The 17,198-nt window shown below is 51.8% G+C and overlaps 1 pseudogene; it reads left to right on the top strand.

The window, feature by feature from the left end:
• The first annotated feature begins 8,266 nt into the window (after window positions 1-8,266).
• Window positions 8,267-17,198, top strand: part of LOC135877823 (voltage-dependent L-type calcium channel subunit alpha-1S-like) — a 94,232-nt pseudogene continuing 85,300 nt past the window's right edge.

The following is a 17,198-nucleotide window of genomic DNA, read 5'->3' as shown; positions in this document are numbered from 1 at the left end:
GCTAAAATGCTGTACCCCGAATGCCAGGGGGCTACATTCACGGTGGGAGGGGCAGGTTATTAATCACATTCATTACAGCAGTGCCTAGGAACCAACCAAAATCAGGGCCTGGTTGTGGTAGGTGCTGCACAAACACAGAGTGGCAGACAATTCCTGCCCTCAAGCACTTACAATCTAACTAGACAAGACAGCCTGCTCGCCAGCCCCCTCCTCGCTCCTGACTTCTTCCAAAACCACATTGAGCCCCTAGAAGCAGGGCCTTGTGTGGCCCCTGGCACCACGGGGCCAAATACTGGGGCAAGAATTCCTCCGTTCTGTGGCAGTGTTCATCTAGTGTATCCACTGTTAGGCTTAAGCCTTTGACAATCGCAAGATTGGCTTAAAAGTCATGAGATTTTTACAAACGTCATAAATATTTGGTTCTTTTCACTTGCCTTCTGGTGTCTGAGCTTTTAGGGTCACACTTGGGTCACGTTTTTAAACTTTTCTCCACCACCGGGAGGGTGAAAAGAACCCTTCATATTTGTTTGAAGTGCAAGCTGAGATTCTCTTGTATTCACCTGACTTCAGGCCTTATGAGGAGTATCAAATATCATGACACAATAAAATCGTGGGAATTGGTAACACTGGGTATCCCCAGGGCACACCCGTCATTGCTAGTCCTAAGCGCACACAGCTGGCTCTCTGGGCCTTGGCTTCTAGAGGCCAGCCTGCACTTCTGGCCCGCTCCTCCACTCCTTGCCTACAAGCTAAATAAGCCTGGCAACCCAAACCCCCAGCCAGCTCTCAGAGGGCATGTCTACACTGCAATGTAAGGCATGGGTTAGTGGAACTTGAGTGCGTGGACCCTGCGTTTGGGAGTGTCCATGCCCTAGGTTTACAATTTCAGGACACAGGCCCCAAAGCCGGGGCTCCAGCATCCACACTGCAGTACTCAAACCGGAGTCAAACCACCCTATCCCAGGCTTCCTAGCGCCCTCCCCAGCTGTGGCCACTCTAGCTCCTGGTTCAGTGTGGGAAAACGTGACTGTTCGCCCTGCACATGGCAGGAAGCTGTTACGGCCCATCGGGTTCCCAACGCATCCTGCCAAGCCGTCTTTTGGGTCTGCATGCTCCCGGCAACCAGAGCCAGCAACAGGGAGGAGTCCCCGTTTGAAGAGCTTCTCTTGCTTGTGCTTTCACTCTTGTTTCAGCAAACAGGTAGAGCATGCCGGAGACGTTGGTGGGCAGGGGCGTGGGAAGGAATTTCAATTTGACCACTTTTGGAGGGGCAAGTTAAACACATACATATTATACACATTAAACCATATCAACACACGCACCTACATCATCTGCATAGAAATAAACAGTGGTACACTCACCATTTCGACGGAAATCCATGCACCGGGGAGCCATCTGAATAAAGGTATCCACAGCCTCTTCTGTGTTAACGCTGTTGGTTACGTCAGTCTCTACTGCAAGAATTAACAGTTGCTGAAGACGAGCTTCTGTCAGGCGGCTGCAAAGTCTACTAAGTTTACACTTTTTAGCATTAAAACATTTTTCTGCAGTTGCAACTGTAACAGGTAATGTTGCCAAAAGCACCAATAGGTCAAATCCATCAGGATACAAAAGTTCCAGGTCATGTTCTTTACAGACCTTCATGAGTTCCAGAAAAGATATTCCACTGTCTAGTCCCTGAGCATTTAAAATAGGTTCAGTGTGGTGTACTAATAAATCATATTGCATTTCAGGAACTCTGCACTGAAATTCTTCGTTCAGCTTCACAAGTGCTTCTTTTCCTTTTGATATATGAACAGTTTTCAGGCTTTTTGCAGTGAGATAGGACACGCTTTGAGTATTAAATTGTCTGTCGATTTCACTTATTGCAGCATTGAGTGCAGGGAAAAAGAAATCGACTTTATATTTATTGTTTAAAGATTCCAAAAGGTAGGATGCGGTGTGACTGCGATAAAAATGATCCAGAGTTTTTGCTGGTTGCCTCTTCCTGTAAGCTGGCATTTGCAGATTCAGTTTAGTAGCCTGCTGTTCAGCTTTGACGAAATACCTGTGGAACTTTTCATCCATTCTCAGGTTGTGCAAAACTTTTCAGCAACTCTCTATTGCATTTACTGCACAGGCAAAATCAATGTTTTCCCGCTGCAAGAAGGTGATAACATAATACACACATCCAAAAATACCAAGATGCAGATTGTGAATTCGAAATCCATCCGTACCATAAGCCCCTTTGCTTCTGCCAACACACTTGCTTTGCTGGCATTCTGCTGACTATTGATTAAAGTTTCTCTAGTAACAGAAAACTATTCATCTGTGACCTGCAAAGCTTGGCAGTATGAATACCAGTGCACTTCATGAGGAGCCTGAAGACGTGTCTCTTGACCATTGTATTCATTGCTATTGACACTTGAAGTCCCTTATGTCTGTATCATGGGCCTGGTCTACACTACGGGGTTAGGTCGAATTTAGCCGCGTTAGGTCGATTTAAAAATGAATGCGTCCACGCAACCAACCCCATTCCGTCGACCAAAATCGCTCTTAAAATTGACTTCTGTACTCCTCCCCGACGAGGGGAGTAGCACTAAAATCGACTTTGCTGAGTCAAATTTGGGGTAGTGCTGATGCAAATCAACGGTATTGGCCTCCGGAAGCTATCCCAGAGTGCTCCACTGTGACCGCTCTGGAAAGCACTTTGAACTCTGATGCACTAGCCAGGTACACAGGAAAAGCCCCGGGAACTTTTGAATTTCATTTCCTGTTTGGTCAGCGTGGCGAACTCAGCAGCACAGGTGAGTATGCGGTCCCCCCAGAATCATAGAGCGTAGAATGTTTCTACGCACTCGTGATGACATGTTTTCCGAGCTCATGCAGTCCTTTCGCACTGATAGGGCACAGCTTAATGCATGGAGGCATTCAGTGGCAGAGGCCAGGAAAGAATTAAGTGAGTGTGAAGAGCGGAGGCAGGATGCGATGCTGAGGCTAATGGGGGAGCAAATGGACATGATGAAGCATCTGTTGGAGCTGCAGGAAAGCCAACAAGAGCACAGACCCCCGCTGCATCCACTGTATAACCGCCTATCCTCCTCCTCATGTTCCATAGCCTCCTCACCCAGACGCCCAAGAATGCAGGGGGGGGGGAGCTCCGGGCACCCAGCCACTGCACTGCAGAGGATGGCCCAAGCAACAGAAGGCTGTCATTCAAACAGTTCGATTTTTAGTGTGGCTACAATAAGCAATGTGGCCTTGTCCTTCCCTCCTCCCCCACCCCACCCGGGCTACCTTGTCCGTTATCTCTTTAAAAAAAAATTAATAAAGAAAGAATGCATGGTTTCAAAACAATAGTTACTTTATTTCGAAGGGGGGAGGGTGGTTGGCTTACAGGGAATTAAAATCATCAAAGGGGTCGTGTTTGCATCAAGCAGAAACACAACTGTCACACCGAAGCCTGGCCAATTATGAAACTGGTTTTCAAAGCCTCTCTGATCTGCAGCGCGCCTTGCGGTGCTCTTCTAATCGCCCTGGTATCTGGCACGAAACGATTGTCTGCTGTTGCTTTCATGGAGGGAGAGGCAACTGACGACATGTATCCAAAACCACCCGCAACAATGTTTTTGCCCCATCAGGCATTGGGAGCTTAACCCAGAATTCCAGTGGGCGGCGGAGACTGCGGGAACGGTGGGATAGCTACCCACAATGCACCGCTCCGTAAGTCGATGCTTGCCACGGTAGTGATGACGCACTCCGCCAACTTAATGCGCTTTGTGTGGACATATGCAATTGACAATATAAAATCAATTTCTAAAAATCGACTTCTATAAAATCGACCTAATTTCGTAGTGTAGACATACCCATGGTGTCCTTCTGTATTTTTTTAAAGATGGTGCTGTGGTAACTACTAGGTGGAGGAAAGTATACAGGTTCTGAACAAGTCCAAAAAAGTTCTTGGAAACGGTATTAGAGCTCAAAGGAGCAACCACGACTAAATGTAGACAATGCGCATAGCAATGTGTGTAAACAGCACGTGGTTGTTTTGTTTGGTTGTTAACAACCATCCAGCAAGAGCCATTGATGGGATTTCCCCCCCCCTAACTTCTGTGTATGTGTGCCATGACATTACACCTCCCAGGTCTAAGCGACAGTGCAGGGCATCTCACAGACTAATTGAACCTTGTTAGTGTAGTTATTACCTTGGTTATCAATATGTGTAATTGTGTATTATATAAATGTTGGGGTTTTAAGAGTTATTGTTGTTAAGTTTTGGCTTGGAAGGGAAGATGTGGTATTGGGAGTTGTGCCTTCAAGGGCTGAGCTTCCCAGACAGAGAGTCTGGGCAGGGTGCCACAAAGCTCTTGTTGTTTTGTACAGCAAGCTGGAACTAGGCATAGAATGCTGAAGCGCTTGTGAGCACCCTCAGCATTGAGGCCCAGATCCTCCAGGGCATTTCAGCTCCTAAATCCCATTGAAATCAATGGAATCACCTTTGTGGTCTGGATGTGATCTCTGAATGCCACAGTCCCCACTGGGCTCTGCTGAGGATTCTCAGGCCTCCAAGAGGAGCCTGCCAATTGGTGGATTTGATTGGAAGCCAGGTGCTACTCGGGGCTGGCACAGAGTTTGCCTCCTAACCCGGGGCAGTTTGGGCCGAATCTCCCTTGGCAGTTTGGGGCTGAGTCAAAGCCTGCAAACTCTTGAACCACAAAAAAAGCACCTGCAAATCCAGCTCCGTGATGGTCCCATGGTACCATTCAGGACGATCTTGTGTCTTCTAGGGCTGGCGGTATCCCTGCCAGAGGCAGAGTCTGTCCAACTGGGGCCGGATGGAAACGTCGACTCTGAATTTGCCATCTAGGCCTGATATTTCTTCACCTAGAGCCTTAGAAAACCCCAGGAGCCACCACCATGTCAGTCCTCTGCGGCTAACCCTTCCTGGCCAAGGGGATGGCACGGGGCAGGGAGCAGACCTTCCTTAGTCCTTCCATTCACACATTGCTGGATCTCTGTCTTTAAAAGCACACACCTAGTCTGTGATCAGTCAGTGTGTGCAATTACTTACAGCTGTGACTGGAAAAAGAACAGGAGTACTTGTGGCACCTTAGAGACTAACAAAAGCTGTGACTGGGGTGGAGGAAAACCATCTACCAAGGTGCGTGTACCAATTCCAAACTTGCCATACTCCCAGCTGGCCACGAGATGTCCCCAGAGACCCTTCCTAGCACTAGCAGCTGCTAGTGGCGCTGGAACAGGGCTGAGATCCTCAGAACTCCCCTCTGGGGCTGCAGCAGTAGCAGAGCTCATAGGTTGAATCCCAAGTGAAAGGGGACAGTGATTAGTGGGAGAAGGAGGGAGGGCAAAATGGGGACCCACTCAGGACTACAGTCAGATGTGGTGAACGCAGCCCATGATACCTCCAGGGACCCCATCATTTGGGGCGTGAGAAGGAATATTTGACCCTAAAATGTGGGAAAAGATTGGGGGTGTGTGCGTGTGTGGAATTAATGTTGCTAATTTTACCCCTTTACAGCTGAGCTGATTCTCCCAGAACATGCAGCAATGGACAGGAACAGCTGCAGCGTCTCGTCTCCCCCCATTGGTTAGCAGGCATGTAGCCAAGGGATTCTCCTTCAGGACTGTGTCGCACTGGGGTTGCTGGCCCTCAAATTGGGATGCTCCCAAGACAGGCAGTTCCATGGCAGATGACATGATCCTGAGATGGTATGAGCCTAGGGTGATCAGATGTCCCGATTTTATAGGGACAGTCCCGATTTTTGGGTCTTTTTCTTATATAGGCTCCTATTACTCCCCACCCCCTGTCCCGATTTTTCACATTTGCTGTCTGGTCACCCTATATGAGCCATAGCAGGGTGGTGGCAGAGTGGTTAGCACCTCCAGCTGCAAGGCAGGGAATGGGGGTTCTGTCCCTAGCCTGCTGTCTGGTGTGGGGCCAGTACCCCCGTCATGTGGGCCTGTAGTTTCTCTGCTTGTAAAATAGGGACACTGATACGTTCTTTCTTTGTCAAGTGTTCGCAGAGCAGGGTTTAGAAGCGCAAGATATGGTTGTTTTGTCAGCTCTGCCGGGAGTTTGCTGCATGCCTCTGAGCACGTTGCCTCTCCAGGCCTCAGTTTCCCCACCTGTGAAATGGGGATATGTGACGAACTGGGACTGTTCTTAATGTGGTCTTTGAATGCTGACAGGGGAGTGTGGCTAAGACGGTCTGCATTGGGGGATGGGAGACTGGCCAAGGGAGGATATCTGAGCATGTAACCTGAGAACCCAGGAAGGGGTTAGAGGCCAGGTGACACCTTTGCCCGGGAAACTGAACAAAGGCTAGAGAGAGAGTTCAGAGCTGGCTGGTGATATGGCTGGGAGGCAGACGGGGCTCTGACCTCCCAAGGGGGCAGGGGTGCCCTGGGACCCCAAGATGGACCTAACTGAGGGGGTCCTGTTGTCTGTGCCTGCAAGACCTGTCTTGGACTGTATTCCTGTCATCTAAATAAACCTTCTGCTTTACTGGCTGGCTGAGAGTCATGGTGAATCGCAGGAAGCCAGGGGTGCAGGGCCTTGTGTCCCCCCACACTCCGTGACAGGATAATACGTCTGACCCAACTTTCTAAAGAGCTTTGACATCTGCAGATATAAGCCTCTCTGTAGGTGCTCGGTATTATTATCTAGTAATGTTTGTAAAACACATCCAGGGTAAAGGCCCCTGTAGCAGGGCAAAGTCTAATACATCTCCTGGAGTATTTAACTGTTTGTATGTAGACATTTCCCTAGGGGACATGCAGGCAGATCAGTCAGTGTAAAATGCAGCGATGCGACAGAGGGGTAAGACAAGATGTTGGGTGTTGGTGCTAGCCAGTCCTAGACCCTTTTAGGGGGTGAAATCCAGAACAAGCCCTGAAGAATCCTCGAAATGTGGGGCTGGAAGGGACCTTGGGAAGTCATCAAGTGCAGCCCCCTGTGCTGAGACAGGACCAGTAAACCTAGACCAGGTGTGTGTCCAGCCTGTTCTTTAAAATCTCCAGTGACAGGGATTCCACAGCCTCCCTTGGGAGCCTGCTCCAGATCTTAACCACTGAATTTCCCTGGCAGCCGAGCGGAGGCAGCAGGAGACATGGGCTGTGTTCCTCGCTCTGGATGAGGCTAATGGCACTGCTGACCCCCCTTTGCTGGGCAGGCCTTGGAGAAGTGCCTGCTAGTTACAGTCAGGATCCAGGGGCAAACGCTCCGAGTTCGGCACGTGCTTTCTGTGACTACTCTGCAATGCAGAAGGAGACACTCGGGGTTCCCGCCCTGGCGTGGGGCTCAGGAGAGCTGCGTTCCATTCCTGGCTCTGCTACTGGGACTTTGACCCAGATCCGCAAAGGCAGTAAGGTGCCTGATTCTCATTGAGCCCCATGGGAGTTAGGTGCCCAAATACCTTTGAGGATCTGGCCCTCACTGCTCTGTTCCCCTTCTCCAAAGTGGGGATCAGAACTCTAACTTCCTCCCACTCGTGTCTGGTTAGATTCTACACTTGTTGGGACAGGGATTGTCGCTCATGTACGTGCAGCGCCTAGCACGGAGCGGTTTCCATACATTCCCTGATTCCGATTAGTAACAACATTTGCTTTGACGGGGAATGTTTGTCCTAACAAACGCACTGGCCGGAAGGATTACCGGAAAGTGAACACCAGAAGGGAGAGGCAAATGCATTTGCAAATGAGGTAGGATTTATCTGCAGCAGTCACCCAACCCAAGCGAGGACTGATATTTCATTCTTTAGATGCACCCTGGTCCCAGTCGGACAAAGCAGGCGGCTTGTGTTGTTTAAACAGCCTGATGATTCCTTGGGCTGCTTCAGAAGCCAGAGGGAGATGGGGAAGAGGGCCAGGGAGAGAGCTGAAGTGGGTTGAAGAGGGATTTTCACCGAGTATTTCCCTCTTGAAGTGGGTTCCTCACCCCCACTCCCAACCTGGAGCCGTAGCTTGGGAAGCAGTTACCGGTGTTGGGATAAGCAACAGCTGCTGGGCTTCTTTTGCTGTCTCAGGAACTCTGACAGCACCAGAGAGCGGGGACGGAGTCTAATTTTAAACTCATGCCTGGTGCATTTGTGTATGTGTGAGTGCGATTTCCAGCCCCCCCTCACCCTCCGCCTCCCGCTCTGCACCGAGGAGACTGGCTCGGCAGAAGAGAACCAGAAGGGGCTTCGGGCTGGGGACGGGGGTCTCAGCTGTGGGAGGAGAGGACGGGGGGAGAAGAACTGGCGGAGGCAGCTAGGGAAGGAAGATCATGGAGCCTGCTTCTGCCCAGGATGATCAGAAGAAAAAGCAACAGAAAGAAAAGCCAAAGAAACCGGTGCCACCAGCAGCCCCCCGGCCAGCCAGGGCTCTGTTCTGCTTAACCCTTCAGCACCCGCTGTGGAAAGCCTGCATCGGCATTGTGGAATGGAAGTATCCTTTCCATCTAGGCGGGGAGGGGAGACGGGACCTGCGTGGGGGTGTCTAGAAACATGGGAGTCGGACACCCGGCAAAGCACAAAGGAGGCATTAGAAAGCGTGTGGAGGGAATGCCTCGACCCAGCGGCGAGCGAGAGGAAAGTGCGTGCCCAAGGCACAGGAGAGAATGGGGCCGTTTGGTGGGTGTGGACAGGTTTAAACTCGGTGAGCGATTGATCTGGTTTTCCTGTTCCTGACGGCTGACGAAGTGCCTATTTGTACCGTCTATCTCGCCGGCGATGCGAAAGAGCAGGGGAGGCTGAGGAAAGGCTAAATATAGCTGAGGGGCCCGGTTCTGTGATCCTGCTGCACTCAGAGGCATGAAGCCGGAGTCAGGGAGATCAGGATCTGGCCTGTGTTTTCTTGGGACGAGGTCGGAGATGGTAATTGATGTGTTCAGTGGAAGGGGGGCTGTTTGGGTGAGAGAAACCGAGGCGGTTTGGACACTGCGGTTTCTGTTCAGTCTCTTTGGTACCAAGCGAAGATGGGGCCATGGGAAATAATCCCAAGGGTTCCCCTCTCCAGGGCGTTGTGCAGCCAGGCGAGCGGGAGAGACGTTGCTTTCACTTCAGGAGGGAAGTTATATACATGGTGCTGGCGGGAATCCAAGGAAGGCAGAAACCATTTTGGGGAAGGAATGCGAGAGGATCAACCAGTTTGGGGAGAGGGCTAGGAGGAGAGAACCGAAATGCAGGGGCCAGGGGCAGGAAGATGCCGGGTGATTGGAGAAGCCGGGGCAGAGATCGGGGTGTGGTGGGGAGAGGATGCACTTTGATCAGGAGGCAGGAAAGAGAAAAAGCTGGAGGTGGCCCGGAGCGGGGCGTAGGGGAGAAAATGTCAGACCGGGAAAGTAAAGTGTGTGTGTGGGGGGGAAGGGACTGAGAGGGACACTGCGAGCTGCTTGGAATAGCTCAGAGAGTGAGTCAGCCACTCGCCGGCTGCCCGCAGCTGCTGTCTGACATCACAGATGGATGGCTCCCTCCGCCATTCCCTTCTCTCTCCCTCTTTCTTTCCTTCTCCCTTTTTCTCTCCTTCATTCTCCCCATCTCTTCCTCATTCTCTCTCCCCAACACCATCTCTCTGTCTTTCCCCTCCACCTCTCCCTCTCCATCCATCACTGCCCTAGGCTCCCCGCTCTCTGATCCCGGCTTTGCTAAAAGCTCGGCTCTAGCTCAAAGAGGAATGAGTTCAGGCCCTGTGTGATACAGAGGGTCAGACCAGATGGCCACAATGGGCCCTTCTGGCCTCAGATCGGGACCCTGCAGCAGGGATGACGGAATGGCAGCCCAGAGGGGCTGGGAGCTAACCCTGGGGGGCTGAAGAGGAGCCCATGGAGAGCGGAAGAACCTTTTGTGTGTTTGGATTCTTGTTACCTTGGAAGGGGTGAAGTTTTAGTCAGAGACTTGGCTGGAGGGCTGGGCCCCATCACCACCTCCAGCCTGGGTGGGGAAGGCTGAGGGTTGGGGACCACCTCAGAGGAGGAAACTGAGGCAGGGAGTGCCTGTAGTGCCAGGCGTGGCCTGCAGAGAGTGCTACAGGCAGCCACACCGGTGACAAGTGTTTAGGAGGATGCCGCTGCTTCCAGCTCATAGCCCGAGGCCCAGAATTGGGAAGGTATTTAGGCACTGCTGTGCTCAGAACCCTACATATCATTTTCAAAAGGGACTTAGGAGCCAAAATCTCATTGACAGTGAATGGCATTCCGGCTCCAACTGTGTCAATTACTAAATATGTAACAAGCTGGGCCTTACTTCATTAGCTCAAATGACAGAGGCTGTTGCTTTTAGGATCCCAAAGGGCCCAGATTCAACCCAGGCGTACTAGGCTGCATTCTGGCCATCAGGCATGTCGTCTGGGTCCTTTCTTGACTTGAGGGCGCTATCTCACTCTGGGAGAAATCAATGAAACAAGGGGGGGGGGGGTCGTCCTGTGGGTACATGCTGGCAGTTTGGCCATCAGAGTCCCTGTACTGTGGGCTGCAGGTATGGAACATGAAGCATGTTTGGGTCTAGTCACGGCTTGGCTGGGAGATCATCCCGGGTGCAGCAGGAAGAGGTGTTAGTGACTCAAGAGGTGGCGTCAAGTATCAGGGGGTAGCCGTGTTAGTCTGTATCTACAAAAACAACAAGGAGTCTGGTGGCACCTTAAAGACTAACAGATTTATTTGGGCATAAGCTTTCGTGGGTAAAAACCTCACTTCTTCGAGGTGGCGCTTCTCTCATGGACTCAGTCCTGAAGCCTGGCACCCGGCCGGGTGCCCCGTGCTGCTGGATCAGACCTAAAGTGTGGGGCGTGGCCATTGAAGGCTCGGTGGTACCTTTTGGAAGAAATGGCGTGTGGGGCCTTTGTCTTGGGTACGCTCCAGTTTTGCACTCTCTGCCTCCCTAAAATCCTTCCTGCATAATAGCTGTTAGTGACTCCTCCTCCCTCCCTCCCTGCCAGGCAGTGTTCTACCCCAGAAGTGGCAGCATTTCAGTGGGGAGTGAGCAATCCCAGTCCTACCCTATGCAAAGGGCTCTGGGACCTGGTGGGTTTTTTGTATCCTTTTAATAATAACGCTCTAGGCTGCTTTTGCCCAAGGCTCTCTCACTGCCTTACAAACATTTAATGAATTAATTCTCACAACTGCTCCCCGCAGCTGTAACACAAGTAGTGCCCTCAAGCTACACATGGGACAAGAGACACAGAAAGCAGAAGTGACTAGCTCAGGGTCAGCCTGCAAATCAGTGGCACATCTGGGACTAGAACCTACAACTCCTAGATCACTGCCGTAACCACTGAATCCCTTGTAGCCATGAGAGCGAATGGACCTGCTACTGAACACAGATTGGAAGGAGGAAAGAGACAGGTGTGCCAACAGGAAGGTCAAAGAAGCAGTCACTGCAAACAGGGTAGGGGACAGCATGAGTGTGAGAGAGAGATTCCTCTGCATCAGGTTACACCGGTACCCACAATGCAGCAGATTCTATCTATACCCACAATGCACTGGGCACTATTTATACCCACAGTGCCCCTGGTTTGCTGCTTTGGGGTTGCAACGAGAGGAAGTGGCCTAGTTCTGGCCACTCAAGGTAGCATTTGCTCAAAGGTCAGGCCGGTTGCTTGGTAGGGGGTTAATTGTAACCGTGCTTTGTGAGCATGCTGGGGGTGTACGGAGTGGGGTTTGGGAGTGTTGGGGCGCTGGGGGGACATGTGTCCCATTACAGGTATACATGGCACCTGGACTCCACCCTCGCTTCACAATGCTCAGAAGGCAGGTTGCTTATCCGGTGCCCAGTGGAGCTTGCTCCCTGTCATGGCCCAGAGAACCTGGCTATAAAAGCCAGCAAATTTCCAGGCCTGGTGTGATTTAGGCTGCAGCTAGAGACAGGTTTATGATGCATGCTGCTGCAGCTGCTGCTGCTGCCGCCAGGGCTGAGCTGATGCTCTCAAAGGGCTTTGCCGGAGTCATAAATGGAGAGAAGCCAGGAGGGAACCCTGCCCCCACAGGATCCCAAACGGCTGTATTAGTTTAACTTGGCTGCATTTCCTGCCAGCAAAAGGGGCCAGGCTGGCACCCCTCGGCACTTCAGCCACAGACGAGTTAAGACCCGAGCATGCAGCAGGTTAGGACCAGAATTAGGGACAGAGCTCCTGGCTCCCAGGCCCCTGCTCCAACCACTAGATAATACTTCTCTAGGGAGTATCTGGGAGGGAACTACATAGAGTAAATCCCCAAATGGCAGAGGCACAGAGAACAGTCCCAGGCTCCTTCCATCCTTGCGGGACAAAAGGCAGCGCATGCAGTGGGCGAAGCAGGGGACTAGGAGTTCCTGGGTTCAGTTTCCATTTCTGCCGCTGACTTTGGGTGTGACTCCAGGCGGGTCGCTCGATCCCTGTGTCCCTCCTTTAACTCCTCTGGAGAAGGGGAGAAAAACCCGAGGGAAGGGGGGGTTTCGTTCTCTGTAACAACTCATGAGCGCTTTCCCTCTGCAGATCTCCACGCAGGGCAGCACCGTTATTTCCAGGGAGCAAATGAGGGAAACGAGATGGTGGGGAAGGGACTTGAGTTTTTCAAGGCCCGAGAGCCTGGGATGGAAGGGCTAGGGGAGGCTGATGATGGTGATTGACAGTAAAGTGTGGGGTGAAATATACAGACTGCCAGCATGTCCCCCTCGGGCACGCGACTAAAATTAAGGCAGCAGAGGATCATCTTTAGCAGCCATTGGCCTCCTTGTCAGCTGATTACGGCAGGTCTAGGCAGCAGGCGGATGCTGAACGGCCAGGAGATTTTATCCACGGGGCGAAGGGGTTGGTTCGTCGTCGAAAGACGTCGTCGCGGATATACATGGCTTCCTTTACCAAAGATATCTAAAGAGTTCATTTGACCTGTGTAACAGGGCAGCTTGCCCCGTTAAGGGCTGCAGGCCTGTGGCCAGCTGGCCCTGTTCACTAATAAGACCTAGCTGAGGAGAGACAGGTGCTTAGTTCACTCTAACTAAGGAGGGGCAGGGAGGTGGGGTCTGCAGAGAGATGTTGTAGCAAAGGACAGTTGCTTGCAGGAGCCGCTGGAGAGAGGCCCTAGGCGCTGTGGCTGGGTAGAAAGCCCCAGCTGGGGCAGTTTTGTTTTCCTGGGGTGAGTTTGTGGTTGTTGGGATAATAAATGGAGCCCAGAGGGAAGGGACTAAGGATGGGGGTGTCAGACCTTGTCCTCAGCGTTGCTTATGCTTTACGCAGTTACCCCCGGGTGCAGGAGCGCGTGTGAAATTGCTGCAGGACAGGCCAGCACGCGGTAATTGAAAGCTAACAGGAGTACTTGTGGCACCTTAGAGACTAACAAATTATGAAGTTGATGGATTTCCACTCCATACGGCTAAATGCAGTGCCTTGCATAATGACAGGTTTCAGAGTAGCAGCCGTGTTAGTCTGTATCCTCAAAAATAACAGGAGTACTTGTGGCATGAAAGCTGACTCCTATCAATCCCTCCCCCTCCCCACAGCCCTCATCAGGCAGGTGCCCTGGCAGGCAGAGACTCGGGTTGGGCCCAGGTGTATTCCAGGGAGGGGAGGAGTGCCTTGTTGGGGAGCCCGACCCGGGGAGCCCCACTCTGAGGATCAGGCGCCAGCTAATGTCCCCTGCAGTGTGAGTGTCCCAGGAGCAGCGCGGCCTCCCGGCCGTCGGGGCCCAGCCTGTCATCACTGTGGAGGGTCTCCAGCCACGCAGTGATCTCAGGTGTGATGTGATCTTTAGCCCAATGGCTGGGCCTCTCCGGCTGTCACTGTCTGTAGCAGCTGACGTGTCTTAGGCCTTTGCCTCATCCCCTAGCCAGGCCACGCTGCTTCCCCCGGATTGAATCTTCGCCGCCTTGTTCTCAGCTTGGCCCCATGAAAGCAAACCCAGCACGCTCCCACGGATGACAGAGGGACACGAGCTGTGTGTCCTGTGACACCCTTTCCCCCAGCCTCCCCCGCTATCTCCGATCCACCTCCACATACACGGCAGGCGCAGGATGGGCAGCCGCTGGGGAGCAAACCCCCAGCACCATCCCCCCAGGCTGTCGAGCAGAGGGGTGACTGGATCTGTTAAATGGCTGGAGAGCATTTGGATTGGTTTGCCTTGCAAAATTGCCCGGCGAGCATCATTTCCCAGCCCTCCCCGCTTCCCGGGGCTCTGGGTCCTGCTGCGGCAGAGGAACAAGTGGAGATGTTTGTGCAAGACCCTGCTTTTGTTTTGCTTTTCCTGTCTCTGTTACTAGGGAGCCGAGAGCAGTCCCGAGCCAAACAGGGGGCAGGTAGGTGCTAGACAAACCCCACACACCCAGCCCTGACCTCCAGCTCCCCTGCTATCCCAGCCGGCAGACCCCCAAACACAGCTCTGCCACTGCCCCTCAATCCTGACCTGCAGCCCCCAGACTTGGCAACGCCTTGGGGCCAAAAAGCAGCAGAGTTTGAATTTGCGCAAACTTGGACAAATGTGCATGAACTACTGCCTGGCGTGGGGGTGGGGACACTTCCAGCCTCTCCCTAAATGCAAATGAATGAATTCTGTGCCCAGCCGTGACGCTTCACACGGGTACCCGGGGTTGGGAGGCACCTTGCTACAACCTGCCCTTTGCATGTGGGAGCCTTGTCTCTGCCCACCGGGGTTCAGCTCCTCACCTCCACTGGCACCCCAGGCCCTACCCTCTAGGCCTCTGCAGGTCCTGCTGTCACTGAAGGGTTAGCAATTGGCACACGCCAAGAGGACACTGGGAGGTTGGAGTGTGCTGATCGCTCACTGAGTGGTCCCAGGTTCGCTGCACCCAAAGCAGCTGTACACCACACCCCCCACAGCTCCCCAGTCCCACCTCCGATCGCTGCCCTGCTTTGCACACACTGGGTGTGTCCAGAGGGACACACGCAGCAGTTTATTTGATGCAGATTGTGTAGCACGTACAGGACGCTCCCTGTTATCCGAATAGCAGGTGGGACACGGATTTTATTTGGATAATCTAGCGGGCAGGAGCCACTCAGCAGCCGGGTGACCTCTCTTGCAGCTAGGGCTTGTCTTTCTCCTCCTCCTCTCAGTCCTGGCTGGGGGTCTCTGCGCTGCTCCGCTCGCTCCCTCCCCTGACAGCAGGGCAACAGAGGAGCTCTGTTGTCTGAACTGCTGTGTTATCCAGCCTGTCTTGTCGCCCAGCATGGGAGACGTGCTGTGGGGGGCGTGTATTGGAAACCAATGGTTACATACAACGTAAAATCAGAGCGCGCATTCTAGAACCTAGACTCGATACTTTCATGTCGTACAGAGCAATGCTCACCCCAAAATCCTTCCAACCTTTTACAGCCTGTGATCCTTGTTTCATGAGACAAGTCATGCTGGCAGCTTGCCTCCTAAGTAAAGGAGCCCCCAGTGTCTCTTTTGCAGCCCAGGCTATCTCAAAACAGTCCTTTGATCTTTATTCGTAACCCAGACCCCCTGGTGCTAATTGCTCCTCCCGGTAGGTTTCAGAGTAGTTGCCGTGTTAGCCTGTATCAGCAAAAACAATGAGGAGTCCTTGGGGCACCTTAGAGACTAACACATTTATTTGGGCATAAGCTTTCGTGGGCTAGAACCCACTTCATCGGATGCATGGAGTGGAAAATACAGGAGCAGGTATAAATACATGAAAGGATGGGGGTTGCTTTGCCAAGTGTGAGGTCAGTCTAACGAGATAAATCAATTAACAGCAGGATACCAAGGGAGGGAAAATAACTTTTGAAGTGGTAAGAGAGTGGCCCATTACAGACAGTTGACAAGAAGGTGTAAGTAACAGTAGGGAGAAATTAGTATTGGGGAAATTAAGTTTAGGTTTTGTAATGACCCAACCACTCCCAGTCTTTATTCAGGCCTAATCTGATGGTGTCCAGTTTGCAAATTAATTCCAGTTCTGCAGATTCACGTTGGAGTCTGTTTTTGAAGTTTTTTTGTTGAAGAATTGCCACTTTTAGGTCTGTTATTGAGTGACTAGAGAGATTGAAGTGTTCTACTGGTTTTTGAATGTTATGAATTACTGATGTCAGAGTTGTGTCCATTTATTCTTTTGCATAGAGACTGTCCAGTTTGGCCAATGTACATGGCAGAGGGGCATTGCTGGCACATGATGGCATAGATCACATTGGTAGATGTGCAGGTGAACGAGCCCCGGATGGTGTGGCTGATGTGGTTAGGTCCCTATGATGGTGTCCCATGAATAGATATGTGGACAGAGTTGGCACCGGGGTTTGCAGCAGGGTTTGGTTCTTGGGTTAGTGTTTTTGTTGTGTGGTGTGTGGTTGCTGGTGAGTATTTGGTTCAGGTTGGGGGGCTGTCTGTAGGCGAGGACTGGTAGATTTTGCAGTCTCTTGTCAATTTTGTAATCTAGATTAGTTGCATACTGAGCCACAAGCTAGACTCCTGCTGTGAAGGGACCGTACACAATACAGACAAGGACCAAACGGGGAGATAAGTGTCTGTAACCCCTTCCCGAAAGGAACCTGTCTGAGATATGTCCCCTCATAGACTCATAGACTCATAGACTTTAAGGTCAGAAGGGACCATTATGGTCATCTAGTCTGACCTCCCGCATGATGCAGGCCACAAAAGCTGACCCACCCACTTTCCCTTAACTCAGCTGTTGAAGTCTCCAGATCGTGATTTAAAGACTTCAAGTCGCAGAGAATCCTCCAGCTTGCGACCCCTGCCCCATGCTGCGGAGGAAGGCGAAAAACCTCCAGGGCCTCTGCCAATCTACCCTGGAGGAAAATTCCTTCCCGACCCCAAATATGGCGATCAGTAGAACCCCGAGCATACAGGCAAGAATCTCCAGCCGGACCCTCATTTTACCAGCGATGGCACGTTATTGCCTAATTGACTAAAATCACGTTATCCCATCAAACCATTCCCTCCATGAACTTATCTAGCCTAATCTTGAAGCCAGGGAGGTCTTTTGCCCCCACCGTTTCCCTCGGAAGGCTGTTCCAAAATTTCACCCCTCTGACGGTTAGAAACCTTCGTCTAATTTCAAGCCTAAACTTCCCCACGGCCAGTTTATATCCATTTGTTCTCGTGTCCACATTAGTACTGAGCTGAAATAATTCCTCTCCCTCCCTGGTATTTATCCCTCTGATATATTTAAAGAGAGCAATCATATCCCCCCTCAGCCTTCTTTTGGTTAGGCTAAACAAACCGAGCTCCTCGAGTCTCCTTTCATAGGAAAGGTTTTCCATTCCTCGGATCATCCTAGTGG

The sequence above is a fragment of the Emys orbicularis genome, chromosome 4 (assembly GCF_028017835.1).
Source record: "Emys orbicularis isolate rEmyOrb1 chromosome 4, rEmyOrb1.hap1, whole genome shotgun sequence".
In the NCBI taxonomy this organism is placed as follows: Eukaryota; Metazoa; Chordata; order Testudines; family Emydidae; genus Emys; species Emys orbicularis.
The sequence above is the reverse complement of the archived record's forward strand: the minus strand, read 5'-3'. Positions and strand labels throughout refer to the sequence as shown.